The following is a 15,410-nucleotide window of genomic DNA, read 5'->3' as shown; positions in this document are numbered from 1 at the left end:
TTTCTGATACACACTCAGCTTTTCTAAAGGCAGTTGCCACCACTTATATGAGAAACTCCCTTTGATTATAAAATTCATTAACTTTAATCTAAATTACAACAGTTGTTTTTTTAAATTTTTTTCTCTGTAGCTATTTCAGCAGTATTCTCATGATATGGACAATTACCAGCAGGATGTTGTGTAGTTGAGTATCCAGGAAGCTGATGAGAAGCTGTATATGTCTGTCTGTGAAGATCTGTTTCTGAATGTGATGAATGTCCTCCTCCATAGCTTAAGCTAAGGAAGAAATTAAACATTATTAACAAAATATATAGATATAGAAACAAAGAACACTCAYGAAATTCCAACCACAAGCCAAAACATTACAGAAATACAGAAAAACACAAGCCCAAGATTAGACAGATGTAGCTCTGCTTGGATGTTAAGCAAATAAAAAAAAAGTACTATGAAACCTAAAAAGCCAGAGGGTGGGGGTATAGTGAAAACCTTACAAAAATCAAAGCTGATCACAAAAGTGTATAAAGGACTGGGTCAGAAAGACGGAATTCAACTGTAAGAAACAGTCACTGGACATTTTTTTAACAATTTACTGATGTAAATTCTGCTAAGCAGATGACTATGAATACATGCCCACTTAACATTTCAATTTTTAATTCCATTAAAACTTACAGCACCTAGTTTAAATCAAAGTCTGGACTGCCTAAGAAGCTGTGGGATCAATTTTTTTTTTAAGATTTTGGTACTTTAGCTACAATTTAATGGAACTGACAGTGAAARCACTCCCAAGTGACAAATCCATCTTCAGACCTCCTAGCATTAAATGTAAGTTAATGATTCACAGCTTTTATTTAACATTTTTACGTGAGTCATCTAAATTGACATGATGTTCTAATCAGGCTTAATGGAAGCAAACTGAAAATATACATTGTCTGGGTCTGTGCAAAACCATCAACGCAGAAGACAAATCTAAATATCAAGCAACCTTAGGAAACTGCCAAAAGCCCTAAAGATTTCYAATTTAAAAAGCATAAAACAGAGGGAAAAGCAAAACAAAATCCCCCAGCTTTCAAGCTTCCACAGACTCAGCTCTGTAGAGTACCTGTCAAATGAGAAAAAAATGAAGGCCAGCATGACCAAGTAAYCATTTATCTTCTTTTCTTGGCTTTTGGACATTAAGTTTATAGGTAGCTGCTACTTACTCCAGTGCACATGTGAGACTGCTTTAAATTCAAAATTCTACTGTAAACAAATGCCAAAACAACCCAAACAACGAAAGCCACAGCCCTCCCTGCTGCCTTCCCTTATCTTTCATCCCCTGGGATGAGGGGGCAGTCACTCTGCATAAGGGAAAAATTGAACACTCTGTGCCAGCAATCATGACATCATGGGAAACTTTTATAGAAGACACCAAATAATATAAAAATTGGCAACATCGCTGGATTTGCTTGATTTTCATTAAAGAAAACGATGAGCAGAGCCTCTTAGAGCACTGTGACCCACACACATCATGAWCCTGTCTGTGCAGGACTTTCCTGCCTGAGATGCACTATCAGGGGATGTATTTTCCACTTCAGCAATGCTCTATAGTCAGCGTGCCAGCCTAAAGCACAARCCTAAAGAATGAACCAAAATCCTTTGAAAAAACAAAGAACCTCAGCTACTGCTTTTTCGCAGTTGTGCTCATTGTCTARCACTTTAACAGCAATAATCACAATTTAGAGAATTGCCAAACCTAAATTCAGAGTCAGCAGATCCCTGTGCTTATGCTGTAGAAGACAGATTTTTGTGCAGTTCAACACTATGCATCAGCAACTGATTTCTATTATATGCTGACTGAAATCTAACTATTTGCAACACTGCTATGGACAATTGGCAGACATGATTGCATGACACTGTATGTTATTTTTTTTATTTACAGCATTAAAATTTTTTATTACTTCCAGACCAAAAAAAAAGCAACAATGTTCTTTACATAAAACATTATGCAAGTAATAAATCCAATTGAAATGCAAGTATTTTCACCAGAAACATTGTAAAGTTAAGGTGGTTTGGGATTTTTGAACAATCTTGGGAGAAAAACCCCTAAACATAGAACTTCAGAGACATGAAGCTTACTTCAAGTTTTTCAACACATAAAAAAGCAGTACATGAGAAAATAAGTCTCTAAACTGAAGCATGGCAGTGGCAACTCATTGCTGGCAAAAATTATCTTCACTGAGACAAATGTTGAGCTCGAGAAAACTTCCTTGCAACACTGATAAGTTGTATTTAGGTTTTCTTGCAAGTTTACTTAAAGCATTTATCTATATAAAAATATGCGGTCCTGACTTCTGTTTCATGCACATTTTAAAGGCAAACTCTGAAGTCCTACAGCAGCACAGTTTCCTTTTGCCATTGCCATATTTTCAGACTGGGAGGCATTATGGTGGTGTTCGAGGCAATTGGGTCTACACTTTGCAGTAAAAAGCCTTCCAGATAAGGCAAGACTCCTCAAAAACTAGTACAATATACCAAGCAATAGTGCCTCATTCCTCCTCTGAAATTGTAAAAGTCACAAGCAAAAAGTAGATGAACTAAGCACTTGAAAACCTGGAAATGAAAAAAAATGGTGTCGAGTTTTTCCTTAGTTTTAGTTTAAATTTCTRCTTATTCTGGTTGTTTCGTGAAAAWTRTCATTCATTYCCCCYCTCTTCACTCCTCTACAATAAACACCATTTTTTGTAAGGGCAGGTACAAGACACACAAGTACCACCAAGACAGACTAACAAGCCTGTAGACCAGAGGCACAATGCTCTGGAAGATAAAAGAGATAAAAGTAACTTGTAAAACAAACTTGGACAAAGATTTGTAACAAGGAAAGAGCTGGAATTAGCACAGAGATACAAAATAACCTCTAGATTTCAGAACTCAGAAACATTGTTAATTACCAGAACCTCAAAATYCGAGTAATGATGGGCATCTCAAGAACATTTTAAGTATATGATGGCTTTTTTTTTCAAACACAAACTCTCAGCTCATAGTTAATGCAACCGCAACCTCAAAAATGAATCTGTCTTTCAATAAAAAACACTGTATTTATTTGAACAGTTAATTGTTTATTGTATAATTACTGGTTGCTGGAATGTAGATTCTTATCTCAAAAAGCCTTGCATATATGCTTTCAGTTTACATAAGCTTATCCTAAACAAGCACAGCAAGCTGAGAGATTACTGCCTTAGGGTTTCTTTTTATAAAATTTAACTTTTAAACAGATGAACTTACACGGCATGTAATTCACATATCAAAATTACATCCAGCATGGCAAATAACCTTATGGCTACTGAGCCCTTTGTGCTCTTGTGAAGTTTGCCAAACTTGCACGAGTTCTTRCTTGCAATGAAATGTTAGATTAGTTACTGAGGAAACATTCATATTGTTGTTATTATTATTTGCTATGCATTTGGCCCTTATCACTGATTATCACAGTGATTTCCCACTTTCACTGTCTTAGGGAACCACACAATGGAGTGATTACTGCTAGGAAATATTAATTTGAGACACAAATTTGGAAAACAGATCCCCCTGAAGTATTTTTGCATTGAAAAGATAAATTTAATTTTAGCGTAATATTTAAGAGATGTCCAATAAAGAGTTATCATAATAATGCAATAAAAAATACATATCACAATGGAAGTGAAATGACTCAAGCACAAATCTGATTTTTTTCAGCTACATCAGTTGGGCTAATAGAAGGCTTTTGCTTCTCCAGCAAAATTTCTGGAAGAAAACTGTACAGTCATTGCACTTCATTGTTACTAAAATATTTCAACTTTGATTTACAACTCCTTTTTGTTAGCCCAGATTAATTCTTTCAGGAATCGACCCTTCACACATCTGTTTGTATTGCTATTCTCACGATCCATTATTTTCAAAGCATATTTCAATCCAATAGTTTCATATGRATTCAGGTCTCCATCTGCAAAAGGTTATCCAGTCCCACTGCACTCACCAGACTCCTTGCTTGCCAACACATTTATCAGATTTAAGCTTTACACAAGTGAGGGATGTACTTCTCAACTTTAAACTCAGATGRAAGTGTCATTTTTACATGGATACAAAATTTAGCTTCAATAAACAATGGACATACAAGTAGGTCTTTTTATTTCTTATACTTTCTTCAAATAACCTTGCTCTCCTMGGCATCCATACAGCATAAAACACAGAAACAGAAAAAAATCCACTTTACATAAGTATCTCTGTCCCCTTTCCATGTAATGATACATCTTTTGTCAAGTATTAAGTTTTTCACCTTTCTACTTAATTTTCTAGGTAAATCTTCATTACAGCTTAGCGATTTTTTCAAGCTTTTGACCAATTCACTGATAGTTATTTTGCATTTGGTATTTTTTGGGGGATTGTTTGGATTGTTTTTAGTTTAGTAACAGCATCATTCAAGTWCTAGGGAAACTCACAATATTTACATGGAATGCAGACCAGAACTCTTCAGGAGCAAAGGATACTTCTGGGTGCAATACCTCGTTCTTAGGCACTTTCTGCCTCTTATATAAAGGAAAATTGCTACAGAAACCTCCACATTAAAACACAGAGCACTTTCTAAGTGTTCAAATGCTGCAGGYTGTGCTCCAACTGAAACTGGACACCTACAAGACAAGTAGGGGCACAGGAAACTGCTGATTCCAGAAAATCCAAGGGGTGCTCCCATCACCCTAAAGGGAATTGGGGTCCTGCATAGGCTGACAAATCTCAGACCAAAACAACCAAGCCCAAAAACCAAAGCCAACAACCCAGCATGCATGCAARGCATCAGATTTGAGGCAGACCAGGAAATTTGATCTCATTATTGTCTGCCTGTTCTGCTTTACTGAAAACAAGAGCTCCTGTGAGATGACTCGGCAGAGCCCCCTTCTAATTAAATCACCATAAAGGAGATTAAAAACAACAGTGATAGCCTCATGCTGGCAAGAAAATACCTTAAAACTCACACTTTGCATTTTATCTTACTTGACTTGTATGTGAAATAGGGGAAATATCATTCAAGTTTCCCTTTCTATCCCAAAGCTCAAAGACTTGGCCAAAGAGTTTCTCTTCCACCAGCTACTTAGCTGTGCAMCAGCAAATTCCACCCAGAGACCAAAAACAAAGCCATAAAACCAAMAAATGCACTTCTAAATATTAAAAATGTCATTCTACATATAAGATACAAAATTTGATATGCAGCTTGCATCTCTTTTTGTCCACTGTGTTTGATTTTAGACACATAAAATGCAGTTCCAGCTTGTATTAGCCACTGGCAAGTACATAGTTAGGATTGATTTAATAWTTGATACAACATTTCTTATTTTCCTTAAATACTTATCTTTGTTAKTTTGCCTTTAATCAAGCATCTCGTGAAGAAAGAATGGAGGAGTATTAGTTAAAACATTACTTGAATTTAACACAGATGAAATGGAGGGTAAATGGCCTTTCAGCTGCCCATTGTGACAGCAAGAGTTCCCTGTTTGCTAAAGTCCAACTAGAATGTAATTCAGCATCCMAGAGTTATCTCCAGCTCAGAATAAAACCAAAATTTAAAAGCAATGTTGCAGGTAGATAATCCAAAAATGGGTTTCATCCTGTACTTTAAAAAAGCAATGACTCTAAGAAGCAGAGGAGTAGGTTGCCCAGGAAGAAAATTGTTACTTAAATGAGTTCAACACCATTAGTAACAAAAAAACACCCCTAACACATTTTTGAAGTTTAAAAGCAGACCCCTAAAGACAACAAAAAACAGAACCAGAAAATGTTTCAAAAATTCRTCCCAATGGAAACAAATGCCTTCTCAACCCAGAAACTCCTTTCAGTGCAAAATATTTTTAAATGTATACAGAATGTGATTTTTTTTATCTTTATTTCCCAGCCACAGATATACTGTGRGGAAGGGAAAGACACTGCAAGCACAAATTTGGGTTGAAGCCTGAAAATGTTGGCAGGTTCAAGAAAAATAGGAAACCAGCCTACTCCCTGCATCTAATTCCCTTGATCCTCTCATTAGATTATACAAGACAAGACAAACCTTAACATTATGTTTGCACAAAGAGAAAGAATATTTAACAACCAGTTAAAACAGAACAGTTGCAGTGTCCATGAGACAAAAGGAAAAATAATATAGWACTTGAAAAATAAAGTCCACCACTGAAAAATCAAAAAAGAAAATCATCTCTAAAATTAATACCTCAAGGTACATAGTGTTTTCTTTTAAGGACAGCAAACATCTTTAGCATTTGCCTAGCCTGTTCTTTCATTAAAACAAGAAATAGATGCCACTATTTTCAAATATTAATAACACATCTAATTATCTAATGATATTATTCTTCAAGATAGATGACTTTTGGAAARGTGGAAAATACAGAATCAGACTCTGGTACTGAGCACAGTAAAGCACAGAAGTGAAGCATTTTACCAATTGCTCCACTGTTTGTGGGTTATGGCCCATTCTCCCTTTTAATACAATTACTCACTACATATCCAATGCAGGATATATCAAATGCATTGCACCAAATGCACCAAAAGCAATCACCCTGCACAYTTTGATTAAAAATAAAGCTATAATSTCAATTTACCCTTTCAATTCAAATGCAGAGCCACCAAAAGTGTGGCTGAGACTGCCACAATGTGGGCCAAGGATTGCCTGGAGGTACTTGCAAGAGGAAACACTCATTACTTCCTTGCTTTCTAGGAGTAGAGATAAGGAGCTTCTAAGAAATAGATTTTGAGGGAGAAAATAATATGCAGGGAAGCAGTGAGCAAAAGTTCACGCTGTCCTGTGATTCTTCTCCTGAATACATATCACACCCGAGGAAAACAATGAGATTTTATGACAAAAAAGGTCCATCTCCCATTTATTCCCGTGTTAATGTGTCTGAATTCCTTATGCTTGATCCTTTTGAAAATGAAAAACCCAAGACAGCTTCAGGAAAGCCAAAATAGGCTTACTGTGACTTCAATGCCTGAGTGCAAGCTCTGGCTTGTCTCATTAAGTAACCTGTGGAGTTCTTAATAACAAAGACAGTATAATTCTGTTTTTAAAAAAATCAGTTAGATTCTGTCTTGAAAACATGTATGTGAAAACTAATATTCAGATAAAAATGAGCTATTTATGAACTTCARCTTTAGTTACTATTGAGGGACTGGACAAACTACTTCATGTTCTTATTTTTAAGGTATACAACCTAAATCAGCTTTTTAATGAGGTTATCTATGGCTGAAATGCAGTACATGTAACAATTTTTTTTAAAGCCAGAACTGGCAAATTTTGTGCTGCTTGTCTTGGCACCGACAATAAAAAACAAAAAAAACTTGATAACTTAACCAAAACAGCTTTTTAACAGAAATTTTGCAGTACCATTATGGTCCATGTAGTTTCCATTACTGCAAGAACTGCAATCTTATTTTCCTGCCTTTTTGGGACACTGGATTATTTTGTCACTACATTTATTTATCCTCTTCTTTTACCTTCTCTCTTCTTTGCCAAGCATAGAGAGAATAGCTGTGATTTTTAAAATCAGCAATACTTCTCTCTTAGAGTTTTACTCACAATTTCAAAAGATTTCTGTAACAGGCAGCAATGGAAATCTAACACTTTTTCTGTGATATGTGATGCTATTCTGTTGTCAAAAATGCACTCGGGACATATTCAAAACTTTTTTCAAGATCATTCCAGTATTAATGGTTGAACACACAGCATAATCCTCTACTACAGATGAGATACACATAAAAAGATTCCATTATTTTTAACAACAAAATCTTATTTCAAAATATAAAAAGTCAGCAGAGCATTATCTTAAGATATAGCTTAGCCACATCAGTGCCTTAATAAGATGACAATTAATTTTACCTATTGAAATGCTTTTCAACCCTCTTTCTCCCACAGTTATTACATATTTTGTGGCAAGCTTGAGTCTTACCTTTAGGGTACTACAGGAATACTTGATGCCCCATTTCTTAATAAGCCCTTTACTTTCCTTTTATATGGAAGGGATGATGCTGAAGTTGAGATTTTCATCACAAAAAGAGGTAAGAAGTGCAAATATATATGTGCTGTACAGTGACATGTTGTCAGTACCAAAAGTTTTCATTACCAAATCTGCAAGCACTTTTCAGTTCCATCACCCATGGAATGCCTTGTCCTTCAATCTAGAGAAATGAATAATAACCCACTCAGATTTACAGCCCTCACCACCGAGTCTCCAATATTCAGTGCTGAAATGAGCCACTTTCTCAAGGTTTGTGAAGTTAACATTCCTCAGAGCTCAGTACACAACACACTGCATCACATATCTTGCCATCCACATATCTTGCCATCCTACAGTCAAAAATTCAAGGCCATTAAATGGCTCTGAGCCTCCCAGCATGTCCATATGTCCAACGCAGTGTTTTCCACATCCCACAACACATTACAAGGACTAAGCAGCTCATATGAGCTCCTTTAACTCAGAACATGACTAACACCACTTTTATCCCAATTTAGGAGGCGTGCCCAGGAAAGATCTAACATATTAGCAACACAGTTCATCATAAAACACAGCAGCAAAGAGTCCTTTACATTAAAGGACGCATCACAGGGTGTTATTATCCAAGTTTATAAGGAAAATTAGCATAGCTCTTGGATTTAGCTCCTATACCTCTTCACAAGTGCTCTCCTCATCCTAAAACAGGGTTAAGTTCACATTAATGTAAATTCACAATTTAAAATTTACATCCCCTTTGCAAAGTGGGCCCTGGCTGTTATTTCACTTGTAACAAGTCACTATTTGATTGAAAATACCAGATGAACCCAGTTGCTTGTGAATGCTTCAACCAGAAAATGTGCACTGTTCAAAACTGTATAAATATGGTTACAGCTACATGGCATTTACTTTGAGATGGGAAAAACTTCACTATATGAAACAAATTCCTTGAATATGCCTCCGACATTGATTTAAGGTTTCCTGATGACCATGCASATGTCTAAACAAAAACAAGTACTAATTGAGATCAAACCAGCATACACACACAAACTAAAAAAATACCCTTTAATTGGTGAAAGATTTGTATTCTTAAAAAGAATAATAAAAGGGAATTTTATGGACAGGAAAAGACGAAAATCCCATCTCTCTCCAGTGTTGCTGACTATCAGTAATCTCCAAATCACCAGTGCCAGTAACTGAAGGTAGTTAATACATAGTTGTGTTCAGAGTACTGAGGAGTTGGCTTTCTACAATCACTCTTTGCATAGCAAATGAACAAACRTTCAGATGCAAGAAAAACTTATTAAAAATCCTATTCTTGGCAGAGTTGGTAGAACATAGCGAAATCGGATGAACATAGGGATTGAAGGATTATTCACTGTCTAGCACTGGAATTTTTGACACGAAGACGAGAGAAAGTAAACAGGATGTGGTGTGAAACATCAAGTTGCCATATTTCTGAGAGGGATTTCCTGGTCAGGAAAAAGTGCAGCATGAAAGGTGCAGCACAAACTGGTACACTCAGTGTGGCCCACACCATGCAGTGACCCTTTGGCACATTTTGGATGTCCAAAAGCTTTCAGAMCAACTTGCCAGACATCTGGAAACTCTAGACAAAGGGCTGGAGCCCTCCAACTCTTCTCACACAACACTGCCAGCTAAAAAAAAAGGGATATCTCCAATGAAATCTAGATGTAGGACTGCCTCAAGTATAATTCCTACAGGATTATTAAGGAATAAATGTTCCTTAGTATCCTGCTATGTAAACACTATTACTCTAAGATAAGGATGCCTAAGGGTGCCTTCTTCCTGCTGAGTATAATTGGTTGCACTTTTCCAARTCCTAAGCAAGCAACACAGGTAGGCATGTAGAAGGGAGATGAAAAACAAGAAAAGCAATATGGGAAAGGAAAAGCTTGTCTAAACATAGGTAGTTTCTTGCTGAGTTGGTTTGGAATAAGCTTCCAAGYACACAGACATCCAGGAATAAAAACTCMTTGCCCCTATTTGTTGTAGCCCATYCTCAGAGAGGTTCTGAGGAGCTCTAATGAATRTAAGTGCCCACTTAGCCCTGAGCYTGTCCAGAGCAATGAAACAAAGGAAGCAATGTAACAAGAGGKGAGAGAACAGCAGAAGCAAATGCAAAAACTATGAAATCGATCCAGTGAGATAAGCAAATCTAGTACTTAATAACCAAGCACTCTGTCCTCTGTGAGGACATTTATCTTCGCTTAAAAATTCTAAGAATTTTCTTTTCTCTGCCACTGGCATGGTACAGCATGAATGTTGAACTCTGCATGCTGCTCAAAGTTATTTTTGTCACCGTTAAGACTGCTAAAGAAAGTTTTTATAGCAAGACTATTAATGTACTGCCTTTTAACTGGTTTTTGTTTTGGTTTGTCTTTTCTTTGTTTGTTTAATGTATGGAGTAGGCACTCACCATGCAAAATAACTTCTTGACATGCAAATATAACAAACAAAGATATCCATGCAAAATACACCCACTCTCTCAGAGCTCTAGTATTGTTTAGAATTAATACAGTTCAGACATAGGTGCTTTTTTTCCTGACAGCAACACAGGTTTTTCTAAAAACAGCCTCCTTCCTATGACAGCGTTATGCCAGAATCAGCAGCAGCTCCAAGATAAAAATAAAAGGTGGGCAAAAGTACAGAAGAAACAAGGTGAAAAGGTTGTTCTCTGTCAGTATAAGGTAAACACAGGTATGATTAAAGTTAACAGGCTGAAAGGTAAAACATGCATATAGGACTGAAACACTTTTTGCATAGGTGGTGGAATAAAACTCCGCTTTCTTTCAGAACAACATATTCAGCAACCTGTGTTGAAGTTGTTTGCTCTATGGGAAAGGGCTTAGATCTGAAATATCATCGCAGGTGATCTCAAGAGAGATCCGGCACACAGCTAACACGGACACTGCTCCTGGCAGGGAAGCAGGCAGTACAAATTGTGGGATGTTCATCAGTGACAGGACAAAACTGAGCCCATCTCAAACCTGTCTGGGACCACTGGGAAGAAGGCACACAGCTCACTCCTTACAGCTCTGCTCCTGTTCATCCCCAGGTGCCACCTCTGGATTGCAGCTCCACAGCACAGGTACACCAGTCCAGCTCTCCAGCTCAAGCCACACTTATGACCAGGATAATTTTCTCATGGATAAACAAACGAGATCAGCTCCCTGTGCAGTTGCACAAACACCAGAGCCAAGACAAGGGAAGAGGAAGGGAGCCCCTTTCAGCAGCAGTGGGCTTGAGGTCAGCCATCTCAGGTAACTGCACCCTCAGACTGAGTTTCAGCTCATTCCTCCTGCACACGGTTTTAAATCACCATTTCTCACTGCAGCAGAGTGACACAGACTTCTTGAAATCTTTCATGTAAAGCTGGCATTAAATCTTAGAVAGGTAAGCAGCATGTAATTCCAAACAAGCCTGGCTGGCTCATTTTGAAACCTTAGCAAAGATTTTGCAAGATGACCACACACCTGCACCAGGGAAAAGCTATGGGACACAGAGCAAGAATGCATTCAGYCTCTGTTCAGTCAATCTTTGACCTTCCCACAGCTGTGATTTCAGTGTGTGCTGAACATAGGTTAAAATAAGAAAGAGTGAAAAAGAAAAGAAGGCCAAGCTAACAAGTTCCTGTAAGGTATCTGCACTATATCATGGACTACCTGGGTTTATTTTGCATGTATAAATGTTTCAGATATAACTATGGCAGAAAATTTGGTAAGACTTTATAAGTATCCTAACTTTCCATATGTTCGTATAGTTTATTTAATTATTCTGTGCCATTTAATACAAAAATTCTAAGCATATTCCCAGATTATGCAGCTTTCCTTTCAGCATTTGAAATACTATGCCRTAAGGAACTTTTTGTAGAATATGTGTTTAACAACAAACATTGGTTACACCTCTCAGAACAATTTTATTTGATGAAAGAAAATGTTCTCTGCKTTTCTAAAACACTCCACACTTTTGCAGTTTCTATAGCTATGCAAAAATCCATTAGAATTTAAAATTGAGCCTTAACTAAAACACAATTATCAYACAGCCATTACAATAAGCATTAGTTTGACAGCTATGCAAAAATGAGTGAAAAACCCATCATAACCATTTATCATAAAAGTATAAGCCTCCCATTTATGTAACTTTGCAAATGAACTATGGCTSTAACTACCTCTTTATCTTAGATTAGCTGTTATAAACACAGGCCACACTAGCATAATGTCAGCACTATATGTTTAAAAAAACCACCTTGAATTAAATTATATAAAACTCCATATGCTTGAGTAGGGCAGAGATGAATAGAGACTATTAGAAAAACACTTTTCTTCTAGACTACTAGAAGAAAATCCTTCTCTGAATGAAATCCTAGGAGTACCCCCAAGTCACACAAACTCAACCAGAAACCTCATCCTTTATCACCTGTCTCCATGTGTTTCCAAGCAATTACAACAGTCTCTCAAACTATTACACATTCACCTGTTTTATGAATAYCATATTTTCCTGAGCAAGTAGCAAGTAAGCACGACATACCTTATCTGCTGTTCAACAGCTTTTGACAAAAAGAGGGTTTAAACACAGAGGTAGTGTTTGTGACAGCTACAGTGAAAGGCCAGAAGTGGCAGAGCACCCCTGGAACCATCAGACATTCCTTCAAATTCCTTCACTGTMCCAAAACACTTTTCTGCAGTTATCACAGTGATCCCAGTGATTCCCATCAGCTTCCATCCCAATTCACCATCTCCTATTCCATGGGAACAGTTATGTCACAGCAGGCCTGGTAGCAATGTCCTTAGAACACTTCACCACACATTTCCTTTCAGTTGATAAGAATAGTGCCATTGCACAGACAAAACAGTGCCTGCAAGAAATAAGGAGCAGGATAAAAACCAGATGGCTGAAGTGAAGTGCAGGAAGACAGGAGCAACGYTTGTAGGGAGGAGAAATCATTTTGATGAGATGAGACTGTGAACATGGCTCTCCACACAAAGAACATAGCCTGCCATGATACAGCCTGGGACAGCATAAATATGAAATGAAATTTGAATGAAATATTGTTATCCATATCACCTAAAGGCTCTRTTCTTTTCAAGCAAGTACCACATGAACATGACACACTTTTTTTAATTTAACATCAGGCTAATGCAGCTTCAGCTGTTTAGATGACTACCTGTCAACCACAATCAAAAACACCATTTTGAAAAATGTGAAGTGATCTGTAACACAAGTCGAGGGCACGGACAGCATATTCCCTTGCAGTACATCTATACCTCCACAATTGCCTTCCAGGCTGGTGCAAGCCTTGGCAGTGACAGCAATGACTCTTCCATCCCAATTCCCCATCAACTCCATCCACACAAAGACAAATGTTACCAGAAATAGAGGAACCACAAACACCCAAAGCCAAAACCCTGCTTATCACTGTGCACAATATACTCAAATCTTAAATCTGACCCAAGACAGGGTATACTAATTTTATTAAAATGACATGAACCCCAAGAACCCAGTTCAGGAGAATTTCAAGCACAAAATATAATTCATAGTATTTTCCCTGTTATCAGTACAGTTAAAAAAAAAAGTTTAAATGCTTCAGCCAATGCATTTTAAACACATCATTTGTTTATGTGACAAACATGTTCAGAACCTGGAGATGAACTTCAGAGAACTTGTTTCCTGAARCATAGCATAAATATGGCCACATCATACATGGATGCAGCAATACTAACTTTACTAGTATAGGTAGCAGCATTGATCTAATGAGTTTCTGCATGTCTTGGGACTTGTCTTCACAACATTTCATTTAAAGAATTCCCAAAATATACATTTAAGACTGCAATAACATAGCAGCCTATTAAAAAAAATTAAATATATGTTGTAAAACCAGGGGATTTTTGATTATTTTAAAAAATCAAGCAGTTGTGTTTCTTGTAAAATCCAAGAGAGATCCACTTCTGCTTCTGCACTACAGATTCTTAAATGGCGTGGGAAATCCAAACCTCTCTTATGGAACGGGTCATCTGGCATCCTCACATSTGATGAGAACTGGCAAAAGCAATATAGAAAGGACGTGTCACTGACTTCCACTGAAATCACATTGCAATGTGACCAAAAGTAATTCAATAATTAGGAAGAAAAATTGGAAAGAACAATACAGAGATCTCATTTTGCCATTCAGGCAAGTCTGCAAAGAAAGTGGCTAAACAGCTTCATGGGGCAAAGGTTTGCCCAAAAACTATCTGTCCTTGCAACTCTCTGTGAAACAGGGAATATAGAGCCTCGTATCTCAGAGAGGTCCTATGATCTTCTTACTTAACATTAGCTTAATTGCATCTCAAATACAATGTCCACAATTCAAGAAGGGTRACAATAAATTGGAGCAAATCTAAGAGACAAGAAAGAATGACTAAGGAGAGAGAGAGAATAACTAAAGTAGTAAAAAGAAAACCTCTAGTAACAAACTTCAAAAGACTATGTTCTTTTTATTAAGAAAAATAAGCAAAGCAAGAAACTAATCAAAATTCGTAAGTATTCGTACTCAATATATAATGGGATTATGAGTGTTGATGAGGTTATAARCAAGACTCAGTGGCCAGAAACTAAAGGTAGCCCTCTGCAAATCAGAAATAAAACAAAAATCAGTCACTTGTACAGTTTACCAAGAATTGTGCTGAATTCTGCCTCATTGGAACTTTTCAACTACACCTTCTRAAACGTAAACTCTATTTTCAAACACAAATTGAAAAAAAAAAAAAGGTCCTGTGGCCTGCATTATGAAGAGGTCAGACTAGATGATTGCAACAGTCCTTCTGACTTGATAATCTATTAATCTTATCAGACATGTCTGACCACTTTCAGAACCAAATGCAAAGTCATCTATTAGCGCACCTATTTTAACGAGACATTTTTAGCCCGAGACTCTTTTACCTTTGAACCTCGTCGAGATGGGAACCGCAGATAAATCAAGCTAGAGACATAAAAGGCAGGCGATAACAAAAATCTCATCGCCTAGAGAATACTCGTTTTAGTTGGCAGAATCACACAATCAAAAAGCAACCCGAAGCCAATAAGATACCCTGTATTTTTCCCGCACTTCCCGGAACTTTGCAGAACTCTCCGTGGGACTGAATCGCTCCAGACAAGTTTTGGCTGAGAGGAGGCTCCGCACGCCCCGGAGCAGCGCTTTAGAGGAAAGAGGWTCTGCAGGCTCAGCGGAGAAATGGAAGGGCGCGGGGATGCTGGCGCGGCGCGGCCGCCTCTGCCGGCCCGGTGCCCCGGCGGGCAGCATTGTTCGRGCGGGCAGCGCCGGTGGGTGCCCGCGGCCTCGCTTCACTCCGGGAGCCGGGCAGGGACGCGTGAACTCTTGAACCCGCGCCGCAGCTCGACGCGAGCCTCCGGGGCGGAGAGACC

At 37.7% G+C, this 15,410-nt stretch overlaps 1 protein-coding gene across 1 annotated transcript in view; it reads right to left on the bottom strand.

The window, feature by feature from the left end:
* QSER1 (glutamine and serine rich 1) overlaps positions 1–15,313 on the bottom strand; it is a 37,002-nt gene extending 21,689 nt beyond the window's left edge. The window contains exons 1-2 of the mRNA XM_057379982.1: positions 15,076–15,313; positions 167–276 (exon numbers count right to left, since the gene is read on the bottom strand). The gene's annotated coding sequence lies outside the window, so the exon portion shown is untranslated. The remainder of the gene's footprint in view (positions 1–166; positions 277–15,075) is intronic.
* Between the last annotated feature and the right edge of the window lie 97 nt (positions 15,314–15,410).

Source organism: Malurus melanocephalus, unplaced genomic scaffold, assembly GCF_030028575.1.
Source record: "Malurus melanocephalus ecotype Western Australia unplaced genomic scaffold, MMel_1.1 scaffold_429, whole genome shotgun sequence".
NCBI lineage: Eukaryota > Metazoa > Chordata > Aves > Passeriformes > Maluridae > Malurus > Malurus melanocephalus.
The sequence above is the reverse complement of the archived record's forward strand: the minus strand, read 5'-3'. Positions and strand labels throughout refer to the sequence as shown.